This window comes from Petromyzon marinus, chromosome 51 (assembly GCF_048934315.1).
Source record: "Petromyzon marinus isolate PM22_M1 ecotype Great Lakes invasive population chromosome 51, UKy_Petmar_22M1.pri1.0, whole genome shotgun sequence".
Lineage (NCBI taxonomy): Eukaryota > Metazoa > Chordata > Hyperoartia > Petromyzontiformes > Petromyzontidae > Petromyzon > Petromyzon marinus.
The window spans coordinates 5561228-5574142 of NC_133717.1; the positions used below are offsets into that span (position 1 = coordinate 5561228).

Here is a 12915-nt window from a genome sequence, read left to right on the forward strand (position 1 = left end):
GGGATATCCAGGCTGGTGGTCTCTAAACACGAACGCGTTCGTCAATCACTCTGCGGACTTAAATGGAAAATACATTACACATATAAGAGGCGAAGTTATCTTGCAGTAGCTCCTTATTTGATGAGTTATTTATTATTTATGTGCCATCACCAGGTAATATGTAGCGATATTTCTGGTGAACTCAGCTTCAAATGGGTGCCTAGTGCGGTGTCTAAACATCGCCATTGGGGAGACAAAGGCGGTCGGGCGTGGTGCTGGCCCCTTTGTACGTGCAGCCTTTTAATAGGTGATCGCAAACAGCACTTGCCCCAAATGTAAAGGCTTTGTGTGTGTGGGGATCGGTAGTGTAGAAGGACAGGGAGAGATACAGAGTGTGTGAGAGAGGGACGGGGAGAGACAGAGTGTGTGAAAGTGCGAGAGATGGACAGGGAGAGATGCAGAGAGAGTTAGTTTTAGAGAGAGACAGTAAGTGATGTAGCAGAGAGTGCGATTGACAGAATGCGTGTGTGGGAAAAAGAGAGGGACAGAGAGTGTGCAATGTGATGGAGAGTGTCTGTTGTTGAGACAGAGCGTGAGACGGAGTGAATCATTGAGAGAGAATGAGAGAGGGACAGAGTGTGTGTATGCGTGAGAGGGAGTGACACAGACACAGAGAAAAAGCGTGTGTGAGAGTTTGTGAGAGAAACAAATATGGGGAGCGGTAGTGTAGCGGTTAACGCGCTGCGCTACCTGGCGACCCAAGTCCCGATTCCCGCTCACGGACAACACCAGTGACGATAATCTGAACCGGTCCAGGACTTGCCCTAGGGCGACTCAGCCTAAAACGAGTACCTGGTGGGCTGTAAACATCGCCACTAGGGAGACAAAGGCGGCCGGGCGTAGTGCTGGCCACCCACTCCCTCGTGTGGCGTGTCGGCCTTCATGGGTTCTCACTAACAGCACTTCTCCCATTAATCTGTTAAGGCTATACGGGGGATCTATGTTGTTGAGAGAAACATGAATAGTGGGGAGCGATGGGGTGCAATGGTTAGTCCGCAGCGCTATAAACCCAGCAACACGAGTTCGATTTCCGCTAACACCAGTGACGATTATCTGAACCGATCTTGGGCCTCCCCAAGGTCGACTCAGCCTCAAATGAGTACCTGGTGTGGTAAGCATCGCAACTGCGGAGACAAAGGCGGTTTGCCATGGTGCTGGCCATCCAACACCTTGTGAACTCTTCCGGCCTTCATAGGTGCACGCTACGAATAGATGATGCCTTACCATCAGCCCCACAAACACAAAGCACCTGCCTGGGTATTTTATTTCATAAAATGCTCCATACCTGGGTAGTGTGATTATGACTAGCTCCTGTTTTGGGAGCCCATGCCTCAATACGAATCACTCGAGCGGCAGTATATTTTCATTATCTGCATAACGCTGTGTGGAAGGAACTTGGTCTATCACTTCAAAGCTCTGGGTTTTCTCCACCACAGTTGTCACTTCTCTAAGCTTGCTAAATGTGGAGCCCTCGAATGGAATATCTGTGCCGGTATTAAACATTCAGGCTAGCCTGCCTACAATCTATCCTGGGTTTAACCAGACGATTGTGTGAGCTCACAGATCCTTCAAAGATCTGGATGCATTCCCATCATCAGTGAGCCCCTCTGTCAAGCGAGGGCTGAGTTGTCTGGGTCATATATCCTGCATGCACATCTACGGCATGCCGAATCAGCTTCTGTTTGACTAGTTGGGTCTAAACAGGTGTGGCACAGGCTCGAAAAGAGATGGACTGATGTGGCACAAGACGATTTGGAACTGATTGGACTCGTTGATGACTTGTGCCAGCAGTGTCAAGATCGGCCCCTGCGGCGGAGGTTTTGATAGAAAGTCGTATAACTTTTTATAAGATCCCTAATCTCAAGATTTGACCAAAAGTCACCCAGGCACACACATGTTATACTTTACACATTTTAAATCTTTATTCACCAGATTACTATTAAGCATACATCGATTTCCAAATGCATTAGATAAATTACGGATTGCTGTGGCAAATAGCATGTCGCTTTGTGTGAATCAGTTTTTAAAAAGAAAGTTTAAATTTCATAAGAGCAGCTTTCAGTCTTTCACATTATGAAGGATCATTGCCATTTTCAAACCCCAACTAGTAAACCATCTTACCCAATAAAATATGCCATGATTTTTGGAATACCACAAAAACAGTTAAAATGTTTTTTTTATATTTCCATAAAGTATTTTCTTCATTACATTTTCCCATAGTTTTCTTATGCACACTATGACAATGGTTTTGATATCAGGCCATTTACACAGAGGCATCTTAAGTAACTTTAATGTGACAAGCGAATTGCATCACAAACTTGTTTTTTTTGCAGCCTCCTTGTGCAAAACCACTCTTTTTTATGTAGTTATTAAACCAAAACTCACAAACTCATGGGCTGTGTTGACCAGGGAAGGTGAAGGTAAATCACCGATAACCTTGCCATGGACACACTCTTAGACAACCTCCATGAAGGACGTTCTCCCTGTGGAACGCATCATCTCGTCTGGATGCGCCGATCATTGCAGTGGTCCCCTAGAAGATCTATAGATCGCCTGAGTACCCCTACTGCTCAACAGCCATTGCAATTAATGTATGAGAGACGCGAGTTGATGGCACAGGTCAAAATATAACAAATAAATGCATCGTATATAGTTTAGACAGCAATTAATTTTGCTGTCATGTATAATCAGGTTGGGTCAAATATTTTAGACAGTCCATCAATTGTCCATTGTGTCAATGTTGACAGAATTAAGCAACATTGAAAAATATAAAGTTCTGTATTCATCTCCTGCCAATGCCAACAATCACCCTTCCACCTTGGTCCAGTGGTTTTAACATCATATGCATTTTTGCTCTGCCAGGCCCCATTACAGGTGTTGCAAAACCAAAATACCATGTAAACAACTATCAGAGTTGTCTGATTTGACCCAAAACCTTTGTTCATCTATTGACTTGCAAACCTTGTTACATTCTGGTGCAGTTAAAATATAGTATTCAGCGATATAAATGAACATTTTAACAACAATTTACAATGCGTTTATTTTTTACATATTGATTGCCTGCATCAATTATTTTGATTTACAGTTCCCATCATTAATATCCATGATCTATAGTATTATATCGGTGCAGGATGGTATAATAGACTACTGCATGTTCTGGTGAATCCAGTCCAAGAATTTGGTGACCCTGCTGTAAACACCTGGCTGGTAAGCCCGTGCACAGCCATAGCCCCAGCTGGTGATTCCAGAGAGGTACCAAAACCAGCGGCCGTTTGAGTCCTGGCAAACCAAGAGACCCCCAGAGTCTCCCTGCAACAGACACACACGACACCAATGTTAGAAGTTGACTGACGAACAAGGAGGCCTGATGGAGCGATGATTACAGTGATCCAGTATAAGCAATGGCATGTCATGATACCAAAGAGGGGATGTCAAAAGGCCCGATAATTAGGTTTAAATGTTCAATGCAAAGAGCAGTACAACTGAGGCCAGCTTGAAATGTTCAATGGGACTGGGATCCTGAAGGAGGACATTGTTGTTGAAGGTCGAGTTGATGTTGGCCCACCCACGCTCCTTCCAGTAAATTGGTACCAAAATGTGTTCATGAATTGATTGGAGAAGTTTGCTTTCCGAGTTCCCCCTGGTGGAACATAATTGAGCCCATAGTCGTCATGTGCTCCAGATGGTTTTTAGGCAAGAGAGTTGCATATTCTTGGTTCTTTCGGTAAAGTCACGTTGAAGGGAAACAAATAATAAAATATATAAAACAATACAATTCTCGCATATATTTTAGTTTCCCTTCAACGTGACTTCACCGAAAGAACCAAGAATATGAATCACTGCAGTCACGAAAGCTTTAAATCAAAATTGCATCTTGTTGGTTGTTATGGCAGCTCACTTGGCAGGTGTCCACCCCTCCTTCGAGGTACCCTGCACACAGCATCCTGTTGGTGATTAGAGATGGGCTATAGGCCTGCGGCCCTGGGGTGACGCACGTCTTGAAGATCTCTACTGAAGCCTCCTGAAGCTGGTCGGGTGTGCAGCCTGTTCAGGACAAGAATTCGTGTTGGAAACCGTGTTTCAGTTCCAGTTATTTATTTACTTTGGTATAGCCCTGTGAGCCATTCGGCTCTTGAATCGGGTGCAACCACAACAAACAAAAAAACAAAAACACGAACAAGAAAACATCTTAAAGTGAAGTACTATATTTCATCAAGACTTAGATTGTGGTACATTTAAATGTTAACAACATATCACCTGTATATCAGCTTAATGCCTATTACAGATATTCCTCGAGCACCAGAGAGCTCTGCTACCCGACTGCCATCATTATTCCAAAGGATTTTTACAAAAAAATGTTTCCGAACAAAAATTTGAGCCTCCATTAAATCAAAGGAATTGTTCAGTAGAAGAGATGTGTATATTATATTTGTTTTTCATTATACAAACATTCCCCCGAAATAAAATAAATGTTCAACTATCGATTATGTTTAACTTGTGCCGTCGGAAAATAACATTGCACCGATTCATACATTAAAATCACGATACATGCCTTGAATCGTGGGCATAGCAATGGATTTTTTGATATTTGTATATGTTGTACATTAGAGGTGCTACATTTAACCCAATGTAAACAACTCAAGGGTTGTAATCCTGAGTTTAAACAGAAGGGAACTGCTTTCTATGAGAAGATCGATTTTATTAGAATGTTAATCGGGTCGTGTGGAGGCTCAAAACATGACAATACTGTGGTTGCTTTGTTCTTACCCCATAGACACTGAGCTATGGATACTAAATAATATCTCAAACTATGCTCTATTTAGTGGTCAAAGTATCTTCTGAAATCACGTGTTTTCCCAGGTTTGGAATATTTCACCTATGGACTTACCACCTTCAAAATTTTTCCCCAACCAGAAATGAAGCATGATTTCCCTGGGTAGGGAAACTTCTGAAAGCGAGGTGGGAGGCAAACTGGCTGTATGTAATCGATGAAGGAAATAAGTTCTGACAGCTCCATAAGAGCAATGTCATAGTCATGGCTGCTTCCGTTGTAGCGCTCGTGGATGAGGATTCTGTTGACGCTTCTGGCCACGACAGTTGAAGCGCTGAGATTGTTCTGAGAGTGCAGGCCCAGGTATACCGTCCAGGTGTTTGGGTTGTTACTAGGGGGGTAAATACACAGCCACCACAGTCAGCATAAAATAATATAGGGCATTATGTTTTTTTTTTTTTACCAAGGTAAGCCTCATTGAGTCTCAGGACTTTTTCAGGAGGGTCTTGCCAAGTTCTTTCGGTAGGGGTGATGACTGCTGCTCTGTATAATCTCAACTGAGTAATTGGTGTGGGTCAGTTTTACATGTAAGCAAATTTGGACTGTGGCGCCGGCACGCATCACGATTGCAAGTGCACTTCGAAAAATCATACCTGAATGTGAAAAAAATCTGAGATGCTTCATCCCTATTCCACTTATATTCATAACTCTTTCTGCAATAAAATTCTACAAAAATATCTTCTAATGGTGTTGTGATTCATTGTGTGAGTGGGAGCAGCGGTGGTTCATTGGTTAGCACACTGCACTTACGAACCTGTTGACCCACGTTTTAATTCCCCAAGCTTGATTCCCAACCACAGATACAGTTATTCGTGACCAGTGTGGTGAGGTATGGCCGAACAACACCCCATGACCAACACGGTGTGCGAAGGCCTTCATCCCAAAAGCGGTCTGTTAAAGGGCTGCAAGTTGTGATTATCAAATTTGTCTGCTGTGTGTGTAACATTTAACACAATGCATCCTTTTAAAGTATGACAAATAAAAATAGGATTTACCCTTTCTGGCAATAAAACAGGTGTTAAGATATTCTTGGTGCTTTCTACGTGACTTTACCGAAAGAACCAAGAATATGAATCCCTGCAGTCACGAAAGCTTTAAATTAAAATTTAAGGTGTTAAGATGTTCAAACACGTTTAGCAAGGAATCAAGTTTGTATTAACCACACGTACTTGTGGTGAACATGCAAATAAACTTGCTCTGATAATAATATATGCAGTCTTTGGCCTACACCAGTGACAGCCTTCTTTAGCACCTAGTTTCACCAGTGACAGACCAGAGAACGTCAAAAGGCGAACAGTACAAGGACAATGCACGTATCAGAGCATTTATAGCTCAGAGTAAAGTGTTCACAATACATGTGAAGCAACAGAAACGCTCACCTCTGGAAGCAATGAGCAGCACTCACAACCCAGCGGTCACTGAAGAGGGAGCCCCCACAGGTCAGTCTGTTGAAGTTGTGCAGGCTCTCTTGCCAGGGCCATTCTCAGAGCCTTGCTTCGTAGCCTCCCACGATCCGGCTGTTCACTCTGCGTTCTGCTACGGGGATCCAGCCACATTCTGAAAAACGACAAAACACAATTACTTCTATAATACAGTTTTTTTTGGGTTAGATCGCATAAATATAGAAAAGTCTAGTCAAACCCGCCATCATTAGTACGAGTTGTCACGTAAACAGAACATGCCGATTCATCACTAGTACAGCACACCGGTGTGTTGGAGAGACAAGCCACAACATTTACAATCTGAGTACGACGTTTTGCTAGTAAATCTTGACTTAAAGTTTTCGTGACTGCAGGAATTCAAATTATTTGGGTCTTTAGGTAAAGTCACGTAGATGGTTATTTTCTTTGAACCATCTACGTGACTTTACCGAAAGACCCAAAGAATATGTTTTGCTAGTAATCACAACTAGCTTCATCAGGCGTCAGCCAGATTTGTGGAGAAGTCCACCTGTTTCGTTCCTTATATAGAGGCGTAGATGTGATGACAACACTTGTGCACTCTTCTTGTCCAAGGTGGGGGGGGAGGATTAATGAATCAACGTACATTATGCGTGCACATTATGCGAGCCCATTGATCTGGTACTTCCTGTCCATTGCTTGTACTAAAATAGCCGTACCAAAGACAGCCTTCTTTAGGGTCTAGTTTCACCAGTGTCAGACCAGAGAACGTCAATCATTGTTTTCCATCTTCATAGATTCATCTATCATTGTAATATTTATCAACCATGGTCTATTACTTGCTAGATGAAGATGTCTCTAATACACAAGGATTTACGCTAGGCACTATATTTGGCAAAACAATAGTAGTTCGTGAAATCACGTTTTGAACTTACAATTACTGTCATAAAATAATAATTTACCCATTTTTGTATTACTCACGGAATTTGTACAAGAAGCGCATGAACCAAAGGATGGTCAGTTCATAAACCGGTAAATTAAGAATTAATAAATACCTCTGCTGGCTGGTATTGGGTCAACTTTGTAGTACTCCAAACTGAAGCCATATTCTGAAACAGGAAATGAGAAAACATTTTACGTGAATATCGTGTACAGTACAAAACCTAACACAGTTATAACCGAGTCAGATGTCTTAGCAAGCAGCAACAACATCGCGTACAGTACAAAAACAGTTATAACCGAGTTTAACACGGAGGCTTTTGAGACCAATATCCATAAGAGGTTTTTTGGGTTAGATCGCGTAAATATATAAATGTGTCGTTAAAACCCTCCACCACCCAACACAGCCAACTAGTAAGGGTTGTCACGTAAACAGAACATGCCAATTCGTCACGAGTACAGCACACCGGTGTGTTGGAGAGACAAGCCACAACATTTACAATCTGAGTATGACGTTTCGCCAGTAATTACAACTAGCTTCATCAGGCGACAGCCAGATTTGTGGAGAAGTCTAAATGTTTCGTTCCTTATATAGAGGCGTAGATGTGGTGATCACACTTCTGCGCTCTTGCGCAAAGTGGGGGAGGGGGGGGGGAGAATTATGAGTCAACGTACATCATGCATGTGCATTATGAGAGCCCTTTCATCTTGTCCTTCCTGTCCATTCTGTGTATTAAAATAGCTGTACCAACGGTAATCCCTATTGAAATATGGTGCCCTTTATTGGCATGCATTTAAATAATGTATTATTTGATTATTCTCTTCCACGCAGCACTAAGGAGGTAGCTATCTGAACGGTTACAATTATTTATAATTCTTTCAATTTCGAAAGATTCTCCAATTAGTCTTGGCCAGTAGTAGCTGGTTTTGACCAGAAGTTCAACATTTTCAAAATCAAATTTTTATTTAAAGCTTTCGTGACTGCAGTAATTCATATTCTTAGCTCTTTCGGTAAAGTCACGTTGAAGGGAAACAATAAAATATATATAAAACAATAAAATTCTCACGACGTTTCGACCATAACACAAACGGTCATGATCAGGTGATGATCACCTGAGAGATCGTAAAAAGGCCATAAAAATAAATAAATAAAGCCCTCCGTTGCAAAGGGAGGTTAGCGACTATTTGAAAAATCTCCAGATTGCCAAAGTACAATTCACCTATTTGATGTAACACAGCCGCCCGGGGTCACAAAAAGGGAAGGGGAATTCCAGGCTTCAGGGACCCCCCCCCCCTCCGTCAGCCCGCTAAGTTGTGACGCCGAGCGCACAAGCGAGTTTAAACAATTGTGCTCTTCTTTGCTATTAAAACAACGGTTAAAGTTCTGAACTCAACTACAAGGATAAGCTAACATTATCAATCCTCACACTCACTCCAATTTAAAACCAGGCCACAATTATAGATTTGAAGCTTTCGTGACTGCAAGGATCCATACTCTTTGGTTCTATTCGGTAAAGTCACGTAGGTAAAAAATAAAATAACAAAAATCACGACATATTCTTAGCTCTTTCGGTAAAGTCACGTTGAAGGGAAACAATAAAATAATAAAATATATATAAAACAATAAAAATTCTTACGACGTTTCGACCATAACACAAGTGGCCTTCATCAGGTGAAGGGACCGTGCTGTCATGAGGGCAGCGTTGGAGTGAAAACAGCCAAGCCCAGGTCGCGTCCTTTAAGCTGTGTGGGAGGAAGCAAAAACGCTTTGACACAGGAATTAGCATAAACATGAGCATGATGTACGTAGGAGGTACATGGACCATGATGGGCCAGGGGCGGGTGGGGACCATGACGGACCAGCAGCGGGGGGGTGGGGGGGGAGTAGAGTGAGTGAGTGGAGTGAGTGATTGGAGTGAGTGAGTGGAGTGAGTGAGTGAGTGGAGTGAGTGAGTGAGTAGAGTGAGTGAGTGGAGTGAGTGGAGTGAGTGAGTGAGTGGAGTGAGTGCAGTGAGTGAGTGGAGTGAGTGGAGAGAAATAAGCAGTTGTGATTGTTTGGGATACCACTACTTGAAAAAAATATCTTGTACCATTGAAAATTAGTTTAATGTTTGGTTTGATTTAGAACATGTTTCAATGATTGTCTGTGTGTTTGTAAATCTGATTTACAAACACAAACACAATTTCAACCGAGAGGATGGTTTCAAATCTGATTTACAAACACAGATACAATTTCAACCGAGAGGATGGTTTCAAATCTGATTTACAAACACAGACACAATTTCAACCGAGAGGATGGTTTCAAATTAAGCAATCATTGAAACATGTTCTAAATCAAACCAAACATTAAACTAATTTCCAATGGTACAAGATATTTTTTCAAGTAGTGGTATCCCAAACAATCACAACTGCTTATTTCTCTCCACTCACTCACTCCACTCACTCACTGCACTCACTCACTCACTCCACTCACTCACTCAATCCACTCACTCACTCCACTCATTCATTCCACTCACTCACTCCACTCACTCACTCCACTCACTCCACTCACTCACTCACTCAATCCACTCACTCACTCAATCCACTCACTCACTCCACTCACTCATTCCACTCACTCACTCCACTCACTCACTCCACTCACTCACTCCACTCACTCACTGCACTCACTCCACTCACTCCACTCACTCCACTCACTCACTCTACTCACTCACTCCACTCACTCACTCCACTCACTCACTCACTCCACTCACTCACTCCACTCACTCACTCCACTCACTCACTCACTCCACTCACTCACTCACTCCACTCACTCACTCCACTCACTCACTCACTCACTCCACTCACTCACTCACTCCACTCATTCCACTCACTCCACTCATTCCACTCACTCCACTCACTTACTCCACTCACTCCACTCACTCACTCACTCCACTCACTCACTCACTCCACTCACTCACTCCACTCACTCACTCACTCCACTCATTCCACTCACTCCACTCACTTACTCCACTCACTCCACTCACTCACTCACTCCACTCACTCACTCACTCCACTCACTCACTCACTCCACTCACTCACTCCACTCACTCATTCCACTCACTCCACTCACTCACTCCACTCACTCACTCTACTCACTCACTCCACTCACTCACTCCACTCACTCACTCCACTCACTCACTCACTCCACTCACTCACTCACTCCACTCAATCCACTCACTCCACTCACTCACTCACTCCACTCACTCACTCTACCCCCCCCCACCCCCCGCTGCTGGTCCGTCATGGTCCCCACCCGCGCCTGGTCCATCATGGTCCATACACCTCCTACCTACATCCTGCTCATTTTTATTCTAATTCCTTTGTCAAAGCGTTTTTGCTTAATCCCACACAGCTTAAAGGACGCGACCTGGGCTTGGCTGTTTTCACTCCAACGCTGTCCTCATGACAGCACGGTCCCTTCACCTGGTGAAGGCCACTTGTGTTGTGGCCGAAAAGTCGTGATTTTTGTTATTTGATTTTTAACCTACGTGACTTTACCGAATAGAACAAAAAAAAAACCAGGCCACAATCTACATCAGTGAATCATTACCCATTTATTAATTCGATACTAAATGACCGAAGCCTCAAGAATAGTTCTGGCAGTCAGAGTTATTTCTAAGTCAAAACAAATTCTCTAACCTCAGGACATCAGGAATAAAATAAAATAAATAACTCATACATAATAGCCCGGACCCTCGGATACAGGCGAGGAGCAAAAGTTAATACAATGTTAAATCACAAATCTTGGGAACAGAAACAGATAATAACGATGCAATGTTACATCAAGGGTTATCGAGATGGAATCAGGCGGAATGGGACGGGATTACACAGCCAAGATAGACTGTGTTCCATAGGAAGGAGCCTCCCGGCCGCCTTTGTCTTCCCACAGCACGGGAGAGCAGGAATTTAACACCAGAGCGAGGGAAATGTATTATAGCGGGGGCCATCTGTACAAACTGTGCTGGACTTAATGATACACACACGGACTACACCCCCCCCCCCCCCACAACGCAGAGTGGGCATCTGTTTTTTTTCTCTCTCGCAAGAGACGCGGAGAGAGGAGAGAGAATTTCAGATTTAAACTCGGCAAGGGACAACGGCAGATCAGAAGAGGACATCAAGCCAGCTCCGAGGCATGGCTTCGAGACATTAGCAGTGGGTGCTGTCCCCCGCAGAGTAGAGGGGCGAGGTGATTTTAGGTGCTGAGTTCGGCATGGACCGATAGAGTATCGCTGAAAGTTATTCTACATTCATCCTGATGTTTTGAGTCGCCTGCAGAATCGAGGATTGCGATAAGCTGTATCGTACTAAGCTATCAGACTTGTGTAAGAGGTGTGCAAATACAATTTTCAAGTTTTGAGAGTGAGCGACAATAGCTCTCGACAGTTCAACAAGGCACAGCTCGGCGAGCGCCAGAAGAGGGCGGCGAGCGGCCGGCTCCAAGGGGCCCCGCGATCAACTGAGGATGGCGAGGCTCGTCGAGTAGCGATGTATCAACGAGCGTGAGTTCAGAGCTGAAAGACGAAGTATCGCTCAAAGACTTTTATTTCTACATCGAATGCCAGCTCCCAGCTGCAGCGCAACCAGCCGCCCGTGAGCAAGAGTGCCAGCGAACCAGCGGCGAGCGTGATCGTGCGCATCTCCACGGAGAGAGCGCGTGCGGCGCAGCTCATCATCCAGCGGCGGAAAGAGCCCGACCAGCCGCCCGTGAGCAAAAGAGTCAGCGACCAGCGGATCAGCTCAGCATCGGCCAGCGGAAGAAGACGGCGACCAACCTGAAGACCAGCCAACCAACGACGCAGAAGAAGACTCTACAACTCGCCCAGAATGGCGAGACTCGCTGTTTAGCGACATGCTACGCCGTGCGAATGCAGCACCATCAGAAGAAGTATCGCTCGAAAAGCATTCCGCTCTGAACCTTGACACTCAAAGGTCACTGCAGTGATAGCTAAGCTGACGAGAATCCCAGCATCAGCCACCAGAGGGTGCTCATCGCCAGAGAGAGCGCCACCAAGCGACGCCAACGGCGAGCACCTTCGCCAACAGCAACAGACGAGCTGCGGGCGCCGTCTGCCGACGGATCATCGCGCCTACAGCGCACCGTGTCAACTCGTCCACCTGCTGCGGGGCCGAACTCTGGCCGACCGCGTGAAAGAAGAAAACCCCGCTGTTCGTATGATATGCACTCTGCCCCACACTGCCACCACACCACCTGGCGTCTTCTTGACGCAAAGAATTGATTCCGAACACTGGTCCACTCAACCCAATTCATATCACTCAACACACACACACGAACCATTAAGTGAACCATCAGTGGCCGCGAAAGCGTCGCGGCTCACCGAGTGATGAGAATACGTCGTTTTAAGTACATTAATTTTTTTTGTTATTTGTACTTCCAATCGCATAAATTACCAATAGATTCATCAATATAAATAAAGCCTTTGAAACCTTCGCCACGAAACTCTACGCTCACGGGGAAATGAGTGTGTAAACCGGTTTCCTTATCAGACAATCTTGTCCACAAATTAATTAAAGTTCGGCCCAAGTTAAGGATCTCGTGGGAGAACACGCACACCATCGCACGCCCTTACTCTAAGCCATTTCTTTAATTATATAATCTTGCCAATGAATCTATTTACGTATATTAGTGCCTTAGAGAATAATAAT

At 44.3% G+C, this 12915-nt stretch overlaps 1 long non-coding RNA gene across 1 annotated transcript; it reads right to left on the bottom strand.

Annotated features, from left to right (window-relative positions):
- Positions 1–1939: 1939 nt before the first annotated feature.
- On the bottom strand, positions 1940–8927 carry LOC142931247 (uncharacterized). The gene is made up of 3 exons (XR_012947255.1): positions 7326–8927; positions 6250–6427; positions 1940–3348 (listed from the first exon to the last, which is right to left on the bottom strand). It is a non-coding gene; the product is annotated as an uncharacterized LOC142931247 (long non-coding RNA).
- Positions 8928–12915: the final 3988 nt, after the last annotated feature.